The sequence below is a fragment of the Pteropus alecto genome, unplaced genomic scaffold (genome assembly GCF_000325575.1).
Source record: "Pteropus alecto unplaced genomic scaffold, ASM32557v1 scaffold88, whole genome shotgun sequence".
In the NCBI taxonomy this organism is placed as follows: domain Eukaryota; kingdom Metazoa; phylum Chordata; class Mammalia; order Chiroptera; family Pteropodidae; genus Pteropus; species Pteropus alecto.
In genome coordinates this window covers 3,702,785-3,728,264 of record NW_006494611.1, presented here as the reverse complement: position 1 = coordinate 3,728,264, position 25,480 = coordinate 3,702,785, and the positions used below count along the sequence as shown (strand labels likewise).

The 25,480-nt window shown below is 34.8% G+C and overlaps 1 protein-coding gene across 3 annotated transcripts in view; it reads right to left on the bottom strand.

The window, feature by feature from the left end:
* The window catches only part of MAP3K13 (mitogen-activated protein kinase kinase kinase 13), a 131,531-nt gene extending 109,428 nt beyond the window's left edge, over positions 1–22,103 (bottom strand). Inside the window, exons 1-3 of one of the 3 annotated variants that reach the window (XR_439377.2) lie at positions 22,023–22,103; positions 20,181–20,307; positions 13,593–14,743 (exon numbers count right to left, since the gene is read on the bottom strand). The gene's annotated coding sequence lies outside the window, so the exon portion shown is untranslated. Of the gene's footprint in view, positions 1–13,592; positions 14,744–14,780; positions 14,868–20,180; positions 20,308–22,022 lie in introns of those variants that run through there. The other 2 variants (XR_003044275.1, XM_015599944.2) reach the window with 2 other exon arrangements.
* Between the last annotated feature and the right edge of the window lie 3,377 nt (positions 22,104–25,480).

Genomic DNA, 25,480 nt, shown 5'->3' with positions numbered 1-25,480 from the left:
ATTTCTGTAATTTGTAGCATTAGCCTTCAAAGCAGAAGCCATTTATTATGTACTTACTACACTAATCACTTTATAAACATTATCTTATTCTTTCTTAGGCATGAAATTTTGGGAAGAATTAAAGAAGAACCTTCAATTCTTCTTTGTCTGATTCTCTGTATCCAATTTAGCTCCTTCAATATCCTGGTGATCCCATGCAATAAGCACTGGGGTAGGCAGACTAATGGCTGTCCCTCTTCCCCCCGCCCCCAAAAAAGATTATACACACCATAATCACCAGAATCTGTGAATATGTTAGCTTGCATGGCAAAATAGACTTTGCAAATGCAAATAGGTTAAGAACTTTGAGATGGGGAGATTATCCAGATGGGTCCAATGCGATCACATGAATCCTCTAAAAGAGGGGAACTTTTCCTAGCTGTGGTCAGAGAGAAGTGAAATAAGGACTTGAATTGTTCTTGCTGGCTTTGAAGATGGAGGAAGGGGGCTGCTAGACATTAGAAAATGGAAACAGAATCTTCCCTAGAGCCTCCAAAAAGGGTTGCAGCCCCAGTGACATCTCAGTTTTAGCCTAGTGAGATCCATGTTGGCTTTTTGACCTATAGATTTCAAGATAATAAATTTGCATTGTTTTAGCCACTAAATTTGCTACAATTTGTTATAGAAGCAATAGAAAAACAATATACGTATTTTAATTTCGAAATGTCCCTTTAAAAATACAATATCTGAATAGAATACCCCAAATGCGATCTGATCAAGAACAAAATAATTGTGGAACTATTAATTTTCTTAATCTGGATGTACTTTTATAAACGCAATTCAAGATTGTTTTAGATTTTCAATGCATTACACTCTTAAGTTAGTGGACCCCTAAATTTTTGTCACACAAACTACTTCAAATCAGGTGCCTGACTCTACCCTCATTTTTTTTCCAACTAATTTTAGAGTTGAAATGCAGAGCTTTATAGTCAATCTTTTAAAATTACAATGTATTGGTTTTAGCCTATCCTTCCAAACTATTAAGATAATTTTGAATCATCCTGTGTACTCAGTCATGGGAAGTATCCTTTTTAAGCCTAACTGCACTTACTTAATTCCCATGTATTCATCATCAAGTTATTAGTAAATAAACATTGAGCAGTCAAGATCAAGAACAGAGTTCTGAAACAGACAACAGAGTTGTTTAGAGACCTTCAGTTTGACATTGATTCATAAATCAAAACTCTTTGGGTACACAAGTATGATCAGCTACAAAACCACCTACTCTCACACAGCTTACATTTTTTTTTTTAACTTCTCAAACATATCAGAAGAATAAATACCTTAATAAGTAAAGATATGGCGATAGCATACCAACCCACTAGAACTCTACTGTTAAGGGAGATGTAGTTAGTTTACATTGAGCAGTTGTTTTTTTGTTTTTTGTTTGTTTTTTTTTTTTGTAATCTGATACTTTTAGAGATTATTTTCTTTTTTAAGAGTTTATAAATTCAGTTAATTATTCTTTCTAGAGGTTTACTTGAAATCAAAAGGAAGTTTATTCAACTGTAGCAAGTGGCAACGATCTCTCTCTCAAAAGAGGAGGCATAAGTGGAGGGGGAAAGAGGGAGAACACAGTGAAAAGAAGGCATGGAAGAAGGAACGAGCATGGTGCGCCCTTAGGAGAGTATAAAATCCAGACTGGTCGGAGCAGTAATGGTTGTTGAAAAGTAGTGTGAAATTGGAATTGAAATGTATGATGTAAAGTTTTGAAAAGGGGACTAGGATTTTAACTTAATATATCAGAAAACAGGAAGAACTGAAAGATTTTAAAGCAAAAAAATATAACAAGAATACTTTAATAACCTAATTGAAAAATCAAAGTATATGGACAGTTCACAGAAGAAGAAATATAAAGGGCTCTTAAATATATAAAAAGACACACCACCACATTTATTATTAAGAGAAATGCAAATTAAAAATACAATGACATAATTTTAACCTATATTTTAACTAATCAAATTGGCAAAATTCCAAAAGTCTCATAAGACACAATGTTGGTGAGATTATGGGGAAATAATGGAGGATAAATTGGTAACACTTCTCTGGAAAGCAAATTGGCAATCAAATTATGAACACACATAACCTTTTACCCAGCAATAACTAAAAACATACACATGTGAAATGACATATGTCTATGGATATTCATTGCAACATTGTTTGCAAAAGTAGATGTTAATCAGTAGGGTGTTAGTCAATCAAATCACAGTACAGATATCCAATGGGATGCTGGAATAAAAACAAAAGGCAACTTTATGTTACTAACAAAGAATGATCAAGCTATGTTAAGTTTAAAAAGTAAGGTACAGAGCAGTATATTTAGAATGCAACTATTTTTGTATACGTTTGAGTGTGTGTGTATGTGTGCGCAGGCACATGCATGAAGAATCTCTCTGAAAGAATATCCAAGAAACAAGAGACAATAGTTGGTCTCTAGGAAAGGGACTGGATAGCTGTGGTTCAGAGGTGAGAAGACTTATATATCCTTTTGTCCTTTCTGAATTTTTACCAAAGCTGGTATTAGCTACTTAAAAGTAAAGATATGCTAAATAGCAATGTGGCATCCTGGATCAGAAAAAGTACTGTAGTGGAAAATCTGGTAAAAACTGAATAAAGTCTACATGTTAGCTAATAGTCATGTGCCATTGTTAATTTCTTAATTTTTACAAATGAGCCATGGTTATATAAAATGTTAACAACAGGAGAAACTGGGTAAAGGTACTGTTCTGGCAACTTTTTTGTAAATCTAAAATTATTCTAAAAATAAAAAGCTTATTAAATCAGAAATAAACGAGTATTTATAAAGTATTAAGATAGCTATGGTAGAAAAAGCTTGGCGAGAGGAGAGATTAGAGCCAAAGAGGCCAGATGGGAAACTGTAGGAGTAACCTTGGCATGAGGTGACAAGGGCTTTGATAGGGTAAAAGTCATGAAAATACAATGAAAAGAACTACTACACATATGATACATTTCGAAAGAAAAAAAAATCAACAAAATATTTGCAATAGCAGAGTGCAGAGTTAAGAATAGTGACACCAGTGACAAAAGATGAAAATTAGAGGAGGAAGCTGGTTTAAAGGGAAATCAGATTCATTTAATTCATTGTCTAAGTATTCGTTGGTTTGTACTATGCCAGACTCTGTGCCAGGCACTGGGGATGTCGGAGTGAGTTTATAAATGCCAAGGATGATGTGACCTTGAAATGTCCTAGTTAAATTGACTAAAAGGCATCTGGATATTATAGGATGAGAGTTCAGGTGAGAGGACAGAACTGGGATAGCTGAGAAAGGTGATATAGAGTAAGAAAGGAGAAGCTAAAACTCAGCTGATGACAGAAACACAAGTAGGGGAAAAGAGTAGCAAAAAAGATGATAAAGGAATGGCCAAAGGGTTTGGAAAAGAAATAGGATAGAGACATTTCCTAGAAACCAAGATAAAATAAAGACCAAAGAAGAAGGGTTCCATCAAATGCACTGTCCAAGAAATGATACAAAAGACCATAGGAGAGTTGGTTAAAAAGAGAGAAAGGTCATTGATGGAAGAAGAGGTGACTCAAGGGAACTTTTAGACTTTCAGTAAAGCCTAAATGGAACCCAGACCACAGAAATCAAAATTTTCTTACAAGGAAGCACTTCTAATTTAACGGCCTTTGGGAAATAGGATTCCATTTATTATCATGCTTCTCAAACAAGGATAGATCTTTATGCAGCATTAGCTTTATTTGGAGGAAAATGTATTGAAACTGTGAAGAATGCAAAATTTGCATGAGCTTTTAAGACAAATCCTAAAATTGCAAGTATAGAATGTCTTTATAGGAGGCGACCTTCCTACTTCTAGTGCTACTAATTCATTCTTCACTTCTATGAATGGGTACTTGGGTAGAAATCATAATGGTCAGCTATGCTGAAACATATGCTTGTTATTAAAACTGAGAATACATATAATTTAAAAAGTAACTTTATGAACTATTGCCTCACTGGGCAAATTACAATAACTATTTCATTTCCAAAGAAGAAAAATAATGAACAAAATCTTGAATTTATCATATTTACCACTATTTGCTATTGCTATTTATGTCATTATATATTATATATCCTTTATGTCTATAGCTAGAGCTTAGCTACACACTTAGAGGGAAGTCACACTGTCAACTACACTCAGTGCATAATGCTATTTGAGAATGATGACTATAATACTAAGTAACAACCAATACTATACAATACATACATATATGTATATATACACATATGCAGATAATGTATATACATATACACTTACGTATGTTTGTGTGGTATATGTGCACATACACATATATATGTATATACAGTAGTCCCACCTTAGCTCCAAGTTTACTTTCTGTGGTTTCTTTTAGCCACAATCAACTGTAGTCCAAAAATATTACATGGAAAATTCCAGAAATAAACAATTGATAAGTTTTAGGTTTTGCACCATTCTGAGTAGCATGATGATATCTTGCATCATCCTGCTCCATCTTGTGAACCATCCCTTCGTCCAGCATATTCACACTGTACAGGTATCCACCCGTTAGTCACTCAGTAGCTGTCTCGGTTATCAGATTTCCTGCCTCAGTATCTCATTGCTTGTGTTCAAGTACCCCTTATATTACTTAATAATGGCCTTAAGGCACAAGAGTAGTGATGCTGGCAATGCCAAAGAAAAGTTATAAAGTGCTTCTTTGACGTGAAAAGGTGAGTATAGTACAATAAGATATTTTGAGTACATTTGAAACTTACTGTATTTCATTAACCAATGTCACCATTCACATAACATTATAGCATATTGTTATAATTGTTCTATTTTATTATTGTTGTTGTTAATCTCTTACTGTGCCTAATTTATAAATTACACTTTATCATAGGTATGCATGTTTAGGGGGAAAAAGTATATAGCAGGACCTTGAATAACATCATTTTGTTCAACAATGTTTCATTATAATGTTGATGAGATGCCACCGGGAACTTAACTCTTGTTTATATCAGTTAGCCAATGGTAAAATTAGTTTCATTATACATTGTTTCACTTAAAGTTGCAGAACTAAAAATAAATAAACAAATAAAGTTGCAGAACCACTGACAACCTTAAGTGGAGACTTTCTGTATATAGGATTTGGTACTATGTGGTTTCAGGCATCCATTGCGGGGTCTTAGAATGTATCCCTCATAGATAAGGGGGGAAACTACTGTATATGAATGCATATGAATACATGCCTACTGTACATGTAAGTGTTAATACAAGAATTGGTGACTGCGCTTCAAATTCTAATTTATAAAAAAAAAACCCTGAAAATTGATGTACGTGTAATACATAGTATACCAGTAAAATGGAAGTGCAGTTCTCATATAGAACTCTCTGCCAATTAAATTAAAACACTACTTTGGCAATAGGTCTTCATAAACCAGGCTAAGCATAAATTTGAAAGCTTTCTCTGATATTTTCCATCTAATTTTAAATAGCCTCAGTCTACAAGCCACGAGGCAATACTTCTCACCAAGTAAAGATTTCTTTTATATCTTTTGCGTGAGAAAGTCATTCGAGCAGTAACAATAATATACAGAAGCTTCTTGAAAATGTCGTGGGAAAAATATATCGGGTTAGTAATTTTTCTAAAATCGATTCAAGTTTAGTCTGATGTCATCTGAGTGGAGATATTAATATCATCATCATTTATTACCCTAATGTAAGTCAGATAGAGATTTTTATTGTTTAAAGAAAACCAATTTTACAAATAGTCAAAACAAACCATCTTCTTTTCTACATATTTGGGCTTCTAAGCTAAGAGTTACACAGCAAATAGCTCTTATTACTCCACCTTGCATACATTGTCTGAAGGTACCTTTTGAGGTTAAGAAACAAAATGCTAATGCAATACTAAACCTAAAGACTGAATTACAGCTCTCGGAATATTTCATTCAGCCTAGGGGGGTGCCTTTCACAATTAATAACAACTATGGGGGAATGTGTTGTCACTTCTTATCATCTATTGCCTGTAACTAACTCTCTGCTGCCACGTTTTAAAGGAATTTTGACATTATTATGCTTTGAGAAAGCAAATCTGAATTGATATCCTAGGGGATAAAAAATTTTCTTTTCCTACTTGACCTTCATGAGATTGGTAGAATTCTCTATATAAGACTGCCTTTTGTCTTATATATTCAGGGAATGTGAATTCATCAAGCACTTCGAATGTGAATTAAATGTAAATATTAAGACCAGCATGCAATTTGGTATTACCTAGAAAAGCTGAAGAAGCATGTTCCTAAAATCGGCAATTCAACTCTCAGGAACACACCCAGCAGAGCTCCCCAACTACTGTGCCATGGAACCTGAGTATGCAGTTAACGGGTTATAGGTATGCCCAGATATGGCTCTCTTCAGCCCTCCGGCCAAGCAGAAGCCCCTAGGCCAGAGACACAGCTTCTTTAATGCAAACGAAAAAGTCTGGGAAACATTGATAGAGAAGTTCTTACCTATGTACAGCAGATACATATACAGAGTTATATGTATATATTTGGAGCAATGTTTGTAATAATTAAAAACTGGAACATCCCAAATATCCATCAATCAGTTCTTCTGCTATTAAGTGCCAGAACACTCACGCAATGTAATAATATACAATAGTGAAAACTAATGAGCAATAACTATATACATTGACTTGGATAAATAAATCTAAGATTATAATGTTGAGTAACAAAACCATGAAGTTCCAGAAAAAATACACACAGTACGACTCCATTTTTATAAAGTTCAAGAACATGTAAAACTAATAAGTATGCTGTTTAGAATATACAGGTATGTGATAAAACTACTGAAAGAAGCAAGAAAATTATGAACACAAAATTCAGAACTTTGGTTACTACCTCTGAGGGAGCAAGAAAAGTATGGGATCAGAGGAATACACAGGAGATACTAGAAGTAATGGTAACTTCGCTTTTTTTGAACTAGGCTGTAAGTATGCATATGTTCTCTAATTTCATAAACCTTATGTATATTTTATAAATATTTTCTATCTACTCCACATTTAATAAATATCATTTATAAAAGCCCTACTTTGTCCAAAGGCAGACAGCAAATGTATCTTCCATCTCTGCAATAGTATGAGGTACATGGGTTAGGAGGGACAGCAAGCACCAAATTATACAGAACACTGCAGGTCAGACACTAAATCTTTCACAAAGGCCCTACTGACTCATACACAACCACAATAAAAGATTTGAAAGCCATACAATAATTAAAATTAAAACTAAATTCAAGATGCTATAATTTTATGAGGCACCATATATGCAAATTTTAACATTAAATAAAATCTGGATATAAAGAATCAGGACTGAATAAACTGCCAGCCTATGGATGAATAACTCCTCTCGCTATTTTCTAAACAGACGTTTCACTGTGTATTTAGACCATACAAAAGACATTTACAGAATGACAATACTTTAATTCATCATGTATATGCGGCAATGTTTGTATAGTCAAATGCTTGTCTGTTTGTCAATGTCATTTAAGGGCAGGTTTATAAAGCTTCAAGAGCAAAAACTGAGTCTGTTTCAACTGATATAAGTACCAAGGAAAACACAACAAAATCATTTTTTAAGAATTCCTGCCTGTACTGTCTCCCTGTATTTACTATTTTTGATTTAAAATAAAATACAAAAAAATCCAGTTCGAGCTCTCCCTTTAGAATATTTTTTAAAGCCACTTAAAAGCAGGTAGGTTAATGTTTACACGAAGGCAATTTTTTTCCCTTTGTTTTTTCTTTTTTTCCAAGTTTTAATGGGCGATTAACCTTACTGGAATTCCCCCATCAGTTCTGGAGTATCTATCTGGAAGTTTCAAATAGAAACTACTTTCACATGATACATTAGAATGGTATGCCAAGTAGTATCTGTCTCTGCACCTTGAACTCAAATATTATATTACAGATGAATCAATAAACTTTACACACAATAAAAGGCTTTTTTTCCCCTTAGGCCATTTTTAAAAAGATCAAATTTAAATATAAATGACATTAGGTATTTATAGGATCAATTATACAGAGAAAAATTCATATATTTATCCAATTCAAGAAAATGACCCTTGATACAGTTTCAAGGTATCAAAGACAGGACCATTTATAAGTATGTCAAACACTGAATATATCATGCTGAAGTGGGAATCTGATTCCATAATTAATTCCTGCTATATTAATATAATTACCTTAAAATTTAGATGCTAGCAAGGTATTTTTGTTTTTGCTTTATTTTGGAAGGTTTAAAATACACATTTTCACCAAGAGAAAGTTATTTCAGATCTACTATGAAAAGGCTTATGGGAAATCCATCCTTTCCAGTATGAGGGGATCATGAAACTAATTCTAAACCACTGAAAATCAACATAGTCATAAGCAACAGTGGGGATGATTTAGAATAGAAACAAAATATTTCCCCAATCTAGGCCACACCTCTAGTTTCACCCTTGGCATTTCTCTCTCTCATTTTCATAAGGTGAAAGTACAACAAGTGTTGCCCTGGAATTTTAGCCCAGTCATCTATCTTGCTTACAAAAGCTGTTTCAGGATAGAAAAACATCAAACATTTCACAACCTGAGTTTCTACAGAATATACTGGTGTTTCAGAAGTTGAGATCAGGGATAAATGAGTGAATAGAGAAAGAGTACTGGGGAGGTAATAGGGAGCACTACTTTTTAATATTTTTCCTAGAATATCTCTACACTATTTTGTAACAGTGGCTGGAATCTTCTCTGAAACATCAGGGAAACTTAAGGGGTCTGAGGACTGTCCTGGGCTGCCAAGAAAATGCGTAAAGATGTTTCTGGGGCTGACAATAAATACATGGGATTGCTATACTAACATTCTCCGAGAAGGGAAGAAACAAAGGCGACTACTATTTGGAGTAGGAATATTCCTAGGAAACTCATTCTAAAGCAGGAGAAAATTAAGGTACCAGCTGTATCAAGGCACAACTGGTTTGAGCTCTTCAAATACATAATTTTGAGACACAAAACAGCTTAATCCGAATTGCCTTCTGATTCAACTCCTAGGAAGTTGTCTTAAATTCCACGAAAAGAACCTGGCTTTCTTCTGGAAAGTTGGGTGTAGCTTCCATTCACCACTATGAATGTCAGAAGCAGAAAGCTCTGGAACAGAGAAGCATTAAGGAATACAAAAATGAAGAGAAATGGCAATGATAATATAGTGGCAAGTGCTGACTCCCTCTATCCATCAATATGAATAACTAGATACTGGGGAAAGGTTGTGCCACATTATCATTTCTTTTTCTTCTCACATCACTCTTTTTTTCTTTTTGTGCTTCAGTCTGGATAATTTCTAGTGACCTATTTTCAAGTCCATTTATTCCCTTTTTGGCTGTGTCCAGTTTGTTGATTAACCTGTCAAAGGAGTTCTTCATTGTGGATATCATAATTTTTATTTTAGTATGTCCATTTGATTCTGTTTATAGTTCACATTTCTCTAACATTCCTCATCTGTTCATGCACACGCCCCACATTTTCTACTAGATTCTTTAACAGATTAATTAAAGCCCCTACCTGATAGTTCCAACACGAATCATCTCTGGATCTGGATCTATTGATCGCTTTATCTCTTGAAAATGGGTTGTTGTTTTCTCGCATATTTTGTAATTTTTTATTGAATACCAGACATTGTCTATAGAATAACCATACAAACTGAGGGAAAAAAATGAGCATGGAAATGGGCATGCATATTCCTCTGTACCACACAGCCAGGTAAACTTAAATCCCAATGAAAGATAATCTAGTCAACAGCCGAGCTGTGTTGTTTTATTGTTGCTATAGTTACCTTCTGTGCACCTTCCTGCAGCAATGGGCAGTATCTTTGTGCTTAGTGTGGAGCATGAGATACTTGGGGGTTGTACTCAGTGTTCCTATTCCGCTCTCAGCTGTCAGTAGTCACTGCATGCCTATGCCACAGAGGAGGTGCTCTCTCTAAATCCTTGGCCCTCCTCAAGTAGACTGCTGTTGTGTTATTCAGTGCCATCTTGGTTCTCTTGTTCCAGCCTCAATCTTAGGCAGGCCTTATGCACCTAAGCCTTGGGTATAGGGCTTTCTGCACCCCCATCTCAACCCCCATTTTAATGGTTCTGAGGTGTTCTTATTATGTTTCCTCACATTTTTCTTTGAAATATGTGGAGCATAAATAATTTTTTTAAAAAATACATATTTTCATTATTTCTCTACAAGTCTAATGTTGGTTTAGCTCCCCGCTTTCAACCCAGTCCTCCAACCTAATCCAGTTGTTGATTATACAAAAAATTATTTTTTCCAGTTTTATTGATATAATTGACATATAACCTTGTATTAATTGAAGGTGTACAACATTACAATTTGATATACATATATAATGCAAAACAAAAAACCTACTTATCAGTCACCAATTATCTACCTCAAAAGGAAGCCATAACCACTGGACTCTCATACTACCTCATCATCAGAGTCAGAGAAACTAGAGTAATTAATATGCTGGTTAGTATCTTTGATAGCAGACTTTCAAAAATATCCAATTACTAAGTTTGAATCAACTTGGAAATGACCCGGACATAATATAAACAGAGGCTGTTAGCCATGACTGCCATTTCTGGATGTAGCAGAGGCTTCATCATGAATAGGCACTATCTATTTTATACCAATAGGGAATTTCCTAACACAGAAAGCAATTTTTTTCTAGAAGAGCAATTTCACAATTTCTTATAGTTAAATCAAATAGGTTCTCTGGGTTCCTGGGTAAGCCTCAAATGTCTGTGACTTGTGCCAAAGAACAAATTCATGATTCCAGTCCAATTATCATTTCTGAGCAACCTAAGAGTTAAATTTATGAGTCAAATTTACAGCCTGCTTTTAGCCATAATGGAGGATGTTTTATACATTAACTTTACTCAGCTTAATATTACCATTACATTCTCCTTGTTTTGTATTCTTTATACTATATGTCTTCATCCCATTGTACTGTTTTTAGAAGCCACTTCAAATATTTTTCTAGAACAGAGCAAGATGTAAATTTAATTAACTCAACTTTTAAAATCATTAAAAAATATTAAGTCCCCACAATTCCGGTTATAGGTCTTATTGTCCCAAATATGCATCTCTGAGTACAAATTAAACTCATTCATTAAATAAATAAGTTCTAAGTATGTACCATGTTTCAGGCACAATTGTGGGTGCTAGCGAAAACACTGGTGAACAAGGTCAGTCAAAGATAAGTACCATGGGGAGAAATAAAGCAGGGAAGGAGAATAAAGTTGCCATGGGGTGCTGATAAGGCTACAATTTTAAATAAGATAGTCAGAGAGGGCCTTACTGAGGTGACAAATCATGACCTGGAGGATCTGAAGATGAGGAATTAAACCACATAGATATCGAAGGCAAGAGTATTCTAGGCACAGGGAATACCAAGTACAAAGTTCCTGAGGCAGAAGAAAGCTTTGCATTTCTGAGGATCAGCGAGGAGACCAACTTGGGGCTGACTAACAGGAGATGATAGAGAGAGAAGGAGAGAGCAAAGACAGATCAGATAAGGCCCAGGAGACCATTCTAAAGATTTTGGCTTATAACTGAGTGAGATGAGAAGCAATGGGAGGGTTCTGAACAAAAGAAGTTAAATAACCGAGAATTTACAGTATGTGAAATGTCCAAAGGAAAAGAGTGGTAGCTGTGGAAAGAATTAATGTACAAATATTTACTGAATTCATGCTATTTACTAGGATTTTCCTAAGCACTGGGCATATAGTAGTAAATAAAACATACATCAGTCCTTGCCCTCATGAAGCTTTAGGCTTGTGGGTAAGAATATCGACAAATAATTAAGTAAATAATTACAACTATGTTAGGTGTTAGGTGAACTGGGTGCTTCATAAAAGAATAATGAGGGAGGTCAGTCTAATTTAGCCTAGGCTGCAGTGAAACGTCTTTGAAAAAAAAATATTTAAGGTGAGATTGGTGATATAAGTAAGTTAAGTGATGAGGGGTAAGAGGGACAAGAACATTCCAAGCAGAAAGCATCCGCAAAAAAACTCTGAAGGGAAAAGAAAGGCAGCTTCAGGGAATTGGAGGATCACTGTGGGTGGAACTAAGTGGACAAAGAATAATAACTGAAGATTTGGGGTTGAATTCCAAGGTCAATAAGATACCAAGAGTTTAAACCGGGATACCAAAAATATTAGAGTTGTATTTTTTAAAAATGATTCTAAATGCAATGAGGTTAGAGGCAGGAAGATTGAAGTCAGGAGACCAGTCAAGAGCTATTGTTGAAGTGCATACAAAGATTATGGTAGCATAAATAAGTGTAGTGAATGTGAGAACAAAAAGAGATGGATAGTTTAAAAGATACTAAGGAGGTAGAAAAGACAGAATTTGATGATGGATTAGATTCAGGAGGGAAGGTCAAGGATGGCGGAGGCTGCCTAACTATTTTTCTTGAACTTTTTGTGGGCAGATCCAACTTTCTCCACGGAGAAGGGGTAAATACCAATGTGATCCTTTTGTGGCGGAGGAACAACAAAAAGTTGATCATATATGAAAACGAACCTTTATGTCACTGCTGTCAATTCTCACACACAAAAGTGCCTCAGATCTGCACAATCAATGCAATTTGTTGTTTCTACCAATACATGAAGCTTGGCTATGACAGTTCAGAAAAATGAAGCAGTTGGATTCTACATTTTAAATCTTCTGATAAATATTCATGTTGCTAGGATTATAATTTATAAGAGAGGAAAATCAATATGTTCTATATTATTCCATTCAAGCTTAAAAGAGTACTCACAGGGCACCAAATGTAATTTTTCAGTACACTAAAGAATCAGTTCTTCACCATGAATTGGAATGTACAACCCTTGGAAGAAGTCATTCCCTGTCACTCATAGAGTCTATAAAACTCATCTATTCCTAACTAATGCTATTACCAAAAAGGTAGATATCTGTTTTTAGAAAAACAGTTGGATAAGTTAATGCCAGTGACTTATTTATCTTAAATTGTTATAGATAAATTTTGTTATTCAAAGAAAATTTGGCATTTTCTCTTCTAGAGACTATCAAACTCCTAGTCATGCTAACTATATTCTCTACAGCCTATCTCCATGGAAGCCCCAAACAATATTAAGCTAAGTGGGAGTCTTTTATAGGCCAGAAAGATCATAGTAAAAATGTTTTCAAAGAAAAAACATTTCATATACTATTACTACTATTATGAGGTTGAGCCAACATTGTCACAATAGTCTAGATGTCAAAGTAGATATTATTAGAATATTAAATAAAATATCCAGAAGGCCTTCCACCATAGCCCAGTCTATATATATGTGTGTGTGTGTGTGTGTGTGTGTGTGTGTGTCTGTATGTATGTACACACACACATATAATCATTAATTCACCAAAAGTCAAACTGATATTAACTGTTAATTCCTTTGTTACATGTCATATGGAGTGAAAAGAAAGTCTTCTAAGAATCTAAATGTGCAGAAAGGCATTTGTACTAAAATGATACTCCTCGATCAGCAACTGCAACTCGTAGGAAAAATGCATTTTATTTAATGAACAAGTACACAAACACACACACATTCATACACATATATAGCTAAAACAATATTTACTCTTACCAGGTGGGATACATCATGAAATTTTCTGCTCTATGTTCTTTCATTTAAAAAAAAAAATGCAAGTCACAACTTAATAACAAGTTTTGCAAACCATGAATATGTTACAATATGTAACAGCTCTAGAGCATTATCAATGTTAATTTATAATTTTAGGGAAATTTATAGTTTTCCTCCTTCTTAGAATTAGCCCACAAGATTACTCCATTTACTCAGAGAAAATAAAAATTATCATAACCTTGTTACCATGTATCCAGCCTGGACATGGCACATGCTTTTCAGTGTGTTTAAATCACGTACCTTCCCAGGCCCAAGAACTGAGAGAATGACTTACAACTATGTTAATAGGACCTTATGTTTGTACTGCACTGCACATTTTATATAAAAGTCCTTTTTATGTACATTATTTCATTTGATCCTCACAACAACCCTGTGAGGTAGGCAGGGAAAATATTAAATTTACTTCAGAGATGAAGTTCAAGGTTCAAGATGAAGATTAAGGTTCAGAGCAGTTAAGTGACTTACCCAGTTATCAAATAAAAGGCAGAGAGAATAAGAACCATTAATTCTTAGGTTGAGGCTCTTTTCTCTAAACCACATAGCCATTGAGAATATGATCTGACCTCAAATATTTTTACCACCTCATCCCCATTTTCTTATTGTTGATTCAAGTTTTTATAGAATATAACAAAAGACCTGATTTTAAACTTATCGAGCCAAGTGTGTTTCTCTACCAATGAAAACTTAAGGCCACAGGACATATATTCTTTTGGAAAGCATTGTTTCCTTGGCTCTAGTCAAAAGGAATTTAAGCAATATAAAAGACCCTAAAGGCAAAGGAAACTGAAGAGAAATCAGAAAAAAAGATATAAAATGGAATGTATTAACAGATTTTAGTCTCTAGAAGCTTTTACTTTTGTGACAGGGTTCAATGGAGAACTTTAATGCAGATGAGACTTGAGGCTTTTGAAGAGGATCTAAGTCTTGATGAAGTTATTCAGACTCAAATCTTGAATGCGTAATGATGGTAGGCCCCAGGGTCTTCAAAAACTTGTACTTGATGCTTTAAAACAAAACAAAACACACACACACACAAATTCTACTAGCAAGTCTAATAAAAATTGTGAAAGGATTTTGAAAAACTATAACTCTTTGGCCAGTAATTAATCGGATAACTAGATGCCATGCTGAAAGAAAAAACAAAAAACAAAAAAACAAAAAGAAAAGGAAACAAAGATTTTAAAAAGATATAGTGTACAGAATGGCTAAATATGTTCATTGGCTTATCTCTTTAAAATTCTTCACTCTAAATTGCAATAGAATTTAAAGTTCTTACAGAAATACCTTGGGCTGTGGTAAGATAAACTGATTTAATGATAATTTCCTGAAACTCTTTGCTCACTAGCCATGACATCTGATTGTCTTAAAGGGTTTTTGATCTTTGAAAGCATGGTCAACATAATTTGTTGGAAGAAATGGCATAAAATGAAGTTGATATCGTGGAGTAGAGAAAGAAACTGAACTAGAAATATCAAGGTCTAAAAATATTTAAACAAAAAGAAAAAGTAACAAAGCCTTAGAATGAAAAAATTCAGACCACTTTGAAAGTTCATATGAAAAACATATCATAAATCACTATTTTTGTGCTCATTCTAACTTGTTTCTTTTTCGTTTATGAGCTCCTATAAACCTGCCTTTTCCCCCCAAGAAAACATTAAGCTCTTAAAAATTAATAATAATAATAGCAAGTAATATTTACTGAGTATATACTTTGTGCCAGGCACTGCTCAAGCATTTTATGTAGATTCATTTACTCCTCACCACAATCCCATGAATTAGATACTACTATTATCCTAAATTTACAGATGAAAAAATAGAGGCATGGAGAAGTTAAGAAATTCAGGTAGTTTACCTAGTAAATAGTGGAGTCAGGATTCATTCAGGCTTTCTGAGTCCAGAACATCAACCTACATCCCCTACTATACAAAACTGGTTCAGTACAACAAAATTTACCAAGACTAAGGCTTTCTTCAAATTAGCATTGTGCCATATCACAATCTTTCACTGAATATTCTGATTAGAAGGTGTAGTGACTAAATTTCCCAACAGTAATAATAATGTAGACTCAGTTTCAGCAGTCACTACTCAGAAGTGCCATCCTGCAGGAATGTCAAAGCAGTTTAGAAATAAAGCATGCCACTAAAATATTAACAATGATAGAAGGTTATAGGTGACTTTATTATTTTTCTTTTTTGGTGACATACATCCTAATATATTTCTCTTTCTCTCTCCCCTTATTTATTTATACAAGCTAATTTTTGTAAAGTTGACATGGATTACTTGTACAATTAAAACATTTGAGGTAGAGTAAGCTTTATGTTATTAATGAAGTAATAATAGTTATCATTTATTTATCACCCAACATAGGCAAACCTTTTGCATTCGTTATCTTTACTCTTCAGCAAATTCCTATTTTACAGATGAGATTGAAGTTTGGAATGAATAACAAGCTTAGTTAACAGAACACCTAGTAGATTCAAACCAGTCTTTACTATTCTAGAGTCCATGCTCTTTCCACTATACAAAGCAGCCTCTCCAAATGCCAAAATCTCTCCTTTATTAAACATACTGAAAAAATCTTTCTAAAATTTAGATATTATTCTTAATTAGAAAATATTGAACATAAATTATTTAAGTTCAGCCAGGATTATCACTTTGAACATCCATTAACACAGAGTTATGTTTGTCTAATCAAATGACCCTGGGTTACTACAATTTTAAAATTAGGTGGTCTGCTTTTTGACTTTCTTCTTGCCCTTCCTTCTTAATGTGCCCGCCTCTATTAGGAGCACTCGGCACACTAACAATTTGCTGCTTCTAATATACTGTAGAGTTAGATACCAGTTAATTAAGCCTATTAGAACTATGTCTAAAAAAAAAAAAACGTAAATAAACTAAATAAGGACCTGAGAAAAGCATGTAGCTTGTGTTATAATTTGGAAGTGCGGGTTAATTCTTTAATTTATTTCCTGGTTATGGGTAAGTTGAGCTTGGTGGATATGTAACCAGTGGATAAGTTAGCTATCAGTATTTAAATACAGATTTAGCAGAACATACGCTCATACTGTAATAAATCACTTTATTACATTATAAAAAATGTTTAAGATTTGAAGGGGACTTTTACATTAATCTAGTACAATCAACAGGAAATTCCCTCTACAACATTCCTGATGTTCAAACTCTGCCTAAGCAACCGAATGACCTGGAGTTAACTGCTTCTTCACCGTCGCCTAGTTCTATACCTTCTCTCATTTAAAATTAATTTTAGCCTAAAATAACAGAGAACAAGTGTACTTCATATGGAGTTTTCCCAACTCTTCCAAAGTCTTCTATTTTCTAAACAAAATAGCCCCAGTCCCCTCAGCTAGATCATCACAGTTGCCCTTTCATGTAATCACAAAATTGATTAAAAACAATTTTCTTGTTCTTCAAGGTATATCTAACAATGAAACCAATTTTTGTACACTAATGTTTTTTAGGTTAATAGATCTAGTTAATCCACCTTGGTCATACACAATTGGAATGCTTATGAAAGATGGACATAGTTCAAATTCAAATTAAACAGCAATAAATTTTTGACTTCTCCTTTCTTTTTCCCCTCCTCCAAACAATACCACAAAACAGTATCATAAAAGATACCCTTAAACATAATCTTACATGTTGCTAGATTTAAATTTTCTCACTCTCAGGCTTTTGTCTACTTTCCCATCATTTAAACCCTGTGAATGATTTTAAAACACACAAAATTCTTTAAGCTGCTCTCACAATCACAAATTAGCCCATGACAGGACCAGCTCTGAGGCCTTAAAATTTGACTTTTTTCTCTTATACTAACGATATCTTCCTATCTGAAATTTTTGGTTTTCCAGAAATTTTTCTATATATTACCTATGTAAAATAATATATACACATTACATATATAATATTATATATCTATTTGCATAGACACACACATATACATGTATCTTCCCCAATTCTATGTTACCTACATGTAACTTTTACATTCATGTTCATCTTCTTTCTTTCTATATGTCACCTTTACCATATTCATCTTGACTCAGGAAAACACAGTCAACCTTTGGATTCATTTCATTGCTATCCACTTTCTTAGCAAGAATAAGGAGTCTCACTCTAGGCATCCTGCCCCATGATTTTCACTTTGTTGCTAGTCGTGATTAATCCCAAGGATCTCAAAAAGCAAAGCAGCATTTAACAACAATGATTATAAGCAAAATACTGTCAAAGTGTGGTAAAAAAAAAAAACAAAAAAAAAACCCCAAAAAAACAAAAAACTCCTGACATACCATAACCTGCTCTATTCCATTAATCAGTCCCTACATTAGTGGCTATCATTTGATTTTAACAAGTTATACAATCAGTGGTATCATATGGGTATATATCTTACATAGCATATTCTCAAGCAAGTTTCAAACAAAATCCCTCTACTAATAAAATGAAGATTAATATATCTTTAAATTCCTTGCATAACTCATTTTACTCACCCACCTATTACCAGTATTCCAAATTTCCCACAAAGAAAGTGTGGAAAGACAAAGTCGGCTAGAGAAGTGAAAGTCACCAGAAATTTTTGCTGAGTCCCAAGGCAAATAATTAGCCAATTAAAGTAATATCCTCAGTAAAGAATGAGATTATCCTTATATACCTAAATGATCTTTCTGGTTTACTGATTTTACAAACAGAGGGAACAAGTCATTCTTTGACATGCCTTAAGGCAGTTCTAAACATTAAGAACAAAGTGAAATAATAACTAAGATTTGTTAAAAGAGCAGAGTCCCAAATAGCAATTCAAACAAAACAAAACCCATTCCATTTAGCAATACTGAGAGGCTCATAAGAACCCTGCCGATGTAATACAAACCTAGCTTGCAAAAAAAAGTAATATCCTTATCACCTGGTGAAGTCAGTAACACTATAATTTGCACATGAGTATTAAATACAGCAGCACTAAGCACTTAGTTTATCACAAATCCTTATTAAAAGTACTATTCTAATATTAAGGTTAAAAACCTATTATAATACCACCAAATCTTCCATGCAGCTTTGAAAAAACCTCACTTGTAAAAACACATTCCTTATGAATACAAAGAAAAAATGTCATAAGGAATAGTGGTATGCTCCCATAATTATAAAATTAGACTAAAGCCTTGCTATTTGTTTCTTAGTAATTTAAAAATAAAACCATGTTCACAGTAAAAAATTCAATCCAACAGAAAGAATATACAGAAAAATGTGAGGCTTCTTTCTACTCTAGACCGTAGTCTCATTCCCCAGAGGTACCTCCGTCAATAGTACATATACATATGGATAGATAAAATAGAATAGTATATTATATAGAATTGAAGAAATTTTGCATGTGTATATATAAATGTATACTTTTAAAAACACAAATGAAACATACTATACATACAGTTCTACATTGTTTTTCTCAGTTAACAACGTATCTCAGAGAATTTTTCCTTTCTCCACCTATGGATCTATTTAATACTTTCTAAGAGCTGCAAAGTACTACACTGTATGAAGGCATTTTTTAACCAGACCTCGGTTGAGAGATGTTTAGGTTATTTCTAGTTTTTTTACATTTCAAATAATATGGTGATGAATATCTTTCTATACAAATTTTTATGTGCAAGTGCCAATATATCCAAAAGATGAATTCTTAGAGGTACTGTCTGATTTTAGAATTGAACAAATTCTGAACAAGAAGCCAGTGTATCTACAAAGGAGACCAGGAAAAACACAATATTAATGCTTAGTGATTAAAAGGTGCAAAACATTATCACAACGTGAGAAGTTAAGGTTTTAAAAATTAACAAACTCCTAAGCTAAGAAAGGTAAAACAGAGAAAGAGAGAAACTTTACTCCCTAGGATAGAAAGATAAAAGGCCTAGAGAAAGAATCATCTAAGATTTTTTAAAAGAAGAACAAAGAAGACAAAAGAATATAGCATTAATAAGGCTAAAAGGATAAGATAAAGAAACAAAAACATTTTTGGCCTCTTTTCTTGCTTTAGCCTAAAGCACAAAATAAAGTTGGCCAGAAGATTTGGGACATATACTATTACAGAGCCAAAGTTGGATGTGAGATGATTTAAATGACTATCTGAGATCCCATTCCTATAGGGTATCTATAGTTATAGTCTGCCAGACTCTAAAGTGTTGAAAAGAGATCTCTTAGAAAAAGAAAGACAGTAATATTCCAGGAATAACATATTTTGTCAATCTCCTTAATTTCTGATCAATTTTACAGAGAAATAGTAACAACTGCCTCATAAATACACAAAAAATCTTTCTTTAGAAGGTCCTGATTAAAACATATTTAGAGATTCAGCCTGTATTTTTCAATCACAATCCTACAATTTCCTAGACCAATCCAGGACTATTCTATTTCTCACCTAACATAAAACACAGTCAACAACTTACCTTTCCCAAAGTGCTAGGATTTGAATGCCACAATACAAATTGATTCATGTTTTTGTCCATTAATGGTCCGTGGATTTCTTTAAATGAAGTCCATGTTAGAGTCCATAGACATCAGTGTTCTGCAAAACTGAAAACCTCAAGAATGTCAATGCTCACACCTAAGTTACCACTTGGATACCAATTTATTATGAATAATAGTTTTAATAGTTATTATTGTGAATATAGACATTTTAGATGTACAAATTGTGGACATGACATTGACTTGCAGATTGAGGTAATGAAATTAAACTTTACTTTTAAGTAAGATATTAATATTAATATAGAGGATCGCAAAATCTTACTTTGTACCATATCTATATGTATTGTAAAGGTGACACCATAATAACAGTATATAAAGATGGGGATGATTTGGATACCAACACTTTCCAGACACTGGAAAACAAGTTTGAAAGGCAGACAAACTTTTTAAATTTAAATGACTGCAATATGTATTGACGTATCTATTTTTTGTTTTTTTCCAACTGATTTTTAAGACTATCTTAGATTTTTTTAATCTATAAAATGCTTACTAGCTTCTTCTTTGTAAAAAACAAAAAAGAGATAAATTCAGGTTAATGATAAGATTCTAGAACTTCTGAGGGTCAACTCTCTCATCAGATAACACAGAGCCCATACACACTACCACCTCATGGGGCTGCACTAGACAGTGAGTGATTCATGCCCAGATCCCATTACACAGCCTGACAACTAAAACCAATCTGGGTATACCACTTGTTCTTTACGTCTGTGCACACTTTCCAGCACATTTAAGACACCTAAATAAATACAAAGGAAACAATTTAATCTTCGGAGATCTATTCTTTTGAAGACTTCTTACAGCTGTTTGGAAGAAGTTAACCTTATGTGAACACAGCAGGTGAAACCTCTGATTGGATTTTTATAAATTACTATTTTCATCTTTGTTATTAAGTAGTTCTCATTTACATCTCAAATGTATGAAGTGCCCCAATATAAAAAAGAAAACATTAAGAAAAAGTAAAGTAAGTTCATATTTATTAAAAGAAAGCACTTAAAACACTAATTAGTAACTCAGTGCTATCAGAAGCTCAGTTTTACAAATGCAACTTATCGTTTGATGGCCAACTCCTTGCCAGGTGTCATTCACCTGAAATTCTTCCCCCCCAAAAAGTAAAAGAACCAGAAAGAGGCTAAATTAATCGCCTTATCCTCACTACGCATACCAGAGAAAAATATGAAGGCACATTTCTAAATTTCAATAATCACAAAACAACGTCCTGGATCTCTACTGCAACGGCATCCTTATAAACCATTGGTCAGCCAACTAAGCTGGAGTCACTCCTACATTCAGAGGTAGAGTTACTGAAATTCAGGAGACGTTCTCTCCGCTGAGCCATAAAGTGGCAAAGCACTGTTCAGCATGAAGAGATGAAAAGATGAAGTCTCTGTCCCCTACTAGCAGAACAGGGGTAGAGGTCAAGATAAGGGAGAAATGAACTCTAGGTCAGCTCATCTCAGTTCACAGACTCCATCCCTCCAGCCCCGAGCGCCAGTGCTCTGAAGCCCATGACTCCCAGCCATGACCGATTCCTAGAAGACTCAGCTTGTCTGTCTTTCCTCGACGACCTCGGCCCTCACGACCCCGTTCCCAAAGTTCCTCGTATCCCTATTTCCCCAGGAAGTCCTACGCCGAGGAGCCTTTCCCCCAGTCACCCTCTAATGCGAGATCCAACTCTCCCCGCCGGAGCTCGGGGCCCGGAGAAAACTGGACCACCAATCCCAACTTCCACCCTTTTCCGGGTCCAGGTTCAGCCCGCAGGTTACCTGTCCAAGCTCCAACGTTCCAGGAGGACCAGAGACGCTCGGCCCCGCCCATCGCGACGCCCTCCACAACCGGGCACCGCCTCTAGGGCGGGGCTTCCCGTGCGTCACGTCCGGGCGGATGCCACCCGGTCCCGCAATCCCGCCAAGCCCCCATCTCTTCTGTTTATATCATTTCCGACCTGTTTTTCGGTTCTCGGGGTATCCAGGCCCTATGCAGATCTTGTTTACCCGGTTCTTTTCCGCCTGTTTTCCTGACCTCCAGCTGTGTAAGCCAGCCTGGAGGGATGCATCTTTTGTTTTTGAAACTTCTTTGCCAGTTTTTGCAGCCTACCTTTCTGCTGTCACTTCTGTCTGCTCCTTCTGCACCTTGAACTAGTCATTTGTCTCCAAACTTGTCAGGCCCCTGGGAGAAATCACAAGATTGTTGTTGTGATTTTTCTGTTACCGATTCCTCTGCTTAGTAGAATGCGGGCTCTGCGATATGCTGCTAGTTTCCAGTTGGTCTCTCAACGTGTAACGGTGTTACCTAGGCAAGTTACTTAACCTCTTTGTGCCTGTTTTCTCCAGGACACAGATAATACTAGTACCCAGATCATAAGGTTGATGTGTGCATTACTTGAGATGTAATACATGGCAATGGCACCATGGAAGTGCTCAACGAGGGTTAACTGTTAAAAGCCATCTCTTGTTCCCTGTTGGAACATGTAAGTGGTAAGGAAGGCTGGCACCAATTTTCCCGTTATCTTTTGGATCCTCAGCTTTTAATTAAGTGGTTAATTAATGATGCTCGGCATCTTTCCCCTCTGAACTATGAGGTCTTCCAGCAAAGATGGAATCAATAGGAACTAACTTCAACCCTACTTGAAACTATTTGCTTGGTGATTGTGCTAGATACTGAGGGAAATCTGAATAAAACCCAGGCCCTGCCATCAAAAACATGGAGATACTTAATAAATATTGGAAAGAAAACATTAACCCAGGTCAAAAAGGAGACCAGCTCAGCTGAGAATTTATCTTTAGAACAGAAAAATTCACAGAATGTTAGAACTGGAAAGAACGTTACAGATAATCATTTAGTTAACCTCTTGATGGTACAAGTAAGGTAAATTGGATCCAGAAAAGCAACTGACTAAAAGTCATACAACTAGTGACAGGATTTGGACCAGAAGTGGAATCTCAAAACACTACCAACCTCTATTCCCCAAATCTGTCTCAAGATATTGATAAGGTAAAAGCAGATTTACCTTCATTCTCAAGTGAAAAAGGACTAAGAAAATCCCAGTCCAGAAGAGACAAGAGCAATGTAACTTAGCAGATGCCATACAGTTCTGATAATCATTTTGTTAAAAATAATATAAACAGAGCCACTTTAAAACGGAGCAGGAGCTGCCATCCCAGAGGAACTGCCTTGCACATCTTAGGCCTCAAACCTTTAGAATGTTAAAATAGGGCAAAATAACTTTTGGACTGGACCTGAAGCAACACTGTGTCCCAAAGAACTGTTTGCAAATATAGCAGGAAAGCAGGTATTATGACTACTGAATTGAAATTTTAAAACAACGTTTTTAAAATGGCATCAATATATTTGCTTTTCTGCAAATATATTGCAGAAAAGAATGTATAGAAATACCTTCCTTCTTTTGATGTAATTGTTCCCCTTCCCTTTCTCATAAATACCTTTTGCCTTTGTCTTCTAATCAGAACACTATTTGGGTTTCTGCCTGAATCAGTGATTCCTGAATAGCTATTATTTTCTTAATCTCAAATAAATACTTATTGTCTCTCACTTCGAAAGGCCTTTTATTTTTACGTTAACAATTTGAGAGAGCCGGTCTGGTCACTCCCGGATTCATTTCAAACACAGTTGTCCCCTTTCCCCTGGCAAACTTTTTATATTTACCCAGAAACAAGGAGTTAAGTATCAGATCCAAAGAACTCTACCTTCAGTTTTCATTCTCAAGACAGGAATAAGTAACTGATCTAAGCAGTTCCTGAAGGTAAACATAAAAACTCTGCCAGTATACTGCCAATGACACAATTTTATTTAGACTTCTCTATTGGATGCAATTTCTCTTAAATATGCAACTTTTGTTTTGGGAATATGACAAAGTTAGCATAAGTATTATTACTGACATGTTGGTAATGACTCTATGTTCCAAATCATCAGGCAATCCTATAGACCCATAGAATAATATAGTTGGCATAGATGAAATTTAAGGTTTCTTCCAACTCTATCATTAAAAAAAGGTCAATGATATTCTTAATGAATGTAACTTTTCTGCGAAAAGTCACAAAGTTAGCCAGTGGCAGTCAGTTTTAGAGTTTAATTCTCCTAATTCTATTTATTCATTTATTCCTTCAGGTATTAGGCACACTAGGCCAGGTGTTAGGGATACAAAGATGTATAAGATAATCCTTGCCTTTGAGGAAAGTTCTATTTGATGAAGGAGGCAGGCCTTTTAATGGAAAAGTAATTCAATGTTAATGTTGTCATAGATACATCTAGTTCCTTCATTCAATGGATGCATTTTCCCCCTTTGCTACCAATATACCATAATTTGATAAAAATAAATCCAAAATATGATGTTTTCATAAAATTTTAAATAATTTGAACCATAGTTTTAAAGAGTTTCAAATAATCACAATACGTGCAGGTCTTAGAGTTAGATCGTTTGGGTTTTATGCCAAGTTCTGCTATTAACTTGCCATATGAACTTAAATCACTTCACTGCTGAGCCTAAATTTCCTCTTGAAGGTCTTTCCTTTAGTAAACCTTAATATTGTTCTATCTAGTGGAAAAAATGCATGACATTTCTTACTGTGATCACTAGATGACTGACTTCCTTTGGTCATTCCTCCCTTCCTCCTCTCAGTCCATCCCTTTCTCTTTCTTGTTAGTTTTTTTGACCAACCAATCTGGACATCCACCTGTCTGAACAACCACCTATATGGATAACAACTGAGTATCCCAAGGCTCTGAGAGATGACAGGTCTAAAAATGCCTGTTGAATAAGTGAAAGAATGGATGGATTCCAGGATTATTTCTGGGCCTTTCTATCTCTTACCACTGCTGACCTTTTCTCTTATTAAAATAAGTTCTCTTTTGAAAGCTGTGGTTGTGGGAAGAGGCAGAAAAGATGACACTATAGACAGGAATTGGGTTAGGAAGAAAATGCAAGTTGGATTGAGAGGAGAATACAAAAGACATTGCACTGCATTTCAGTGCATTGTGGATTTATGAATGAAATAATGTAATAAATATCTGAGACTATTTTAAAATAATAAGGGAGAGTTCAGGTGATCAAGATTGGTCATATATTGATATTGCTGAAGCTGGATATATCAGGTTTCATTATATTCTTTCTATTTTTTGTGTATGCTTGAAAATTTACACACTACAAAGTTGAAAAATGAGAGAGATCATGAGGGCTTTTTCCTTCCTCTAGACAAGACCAAGT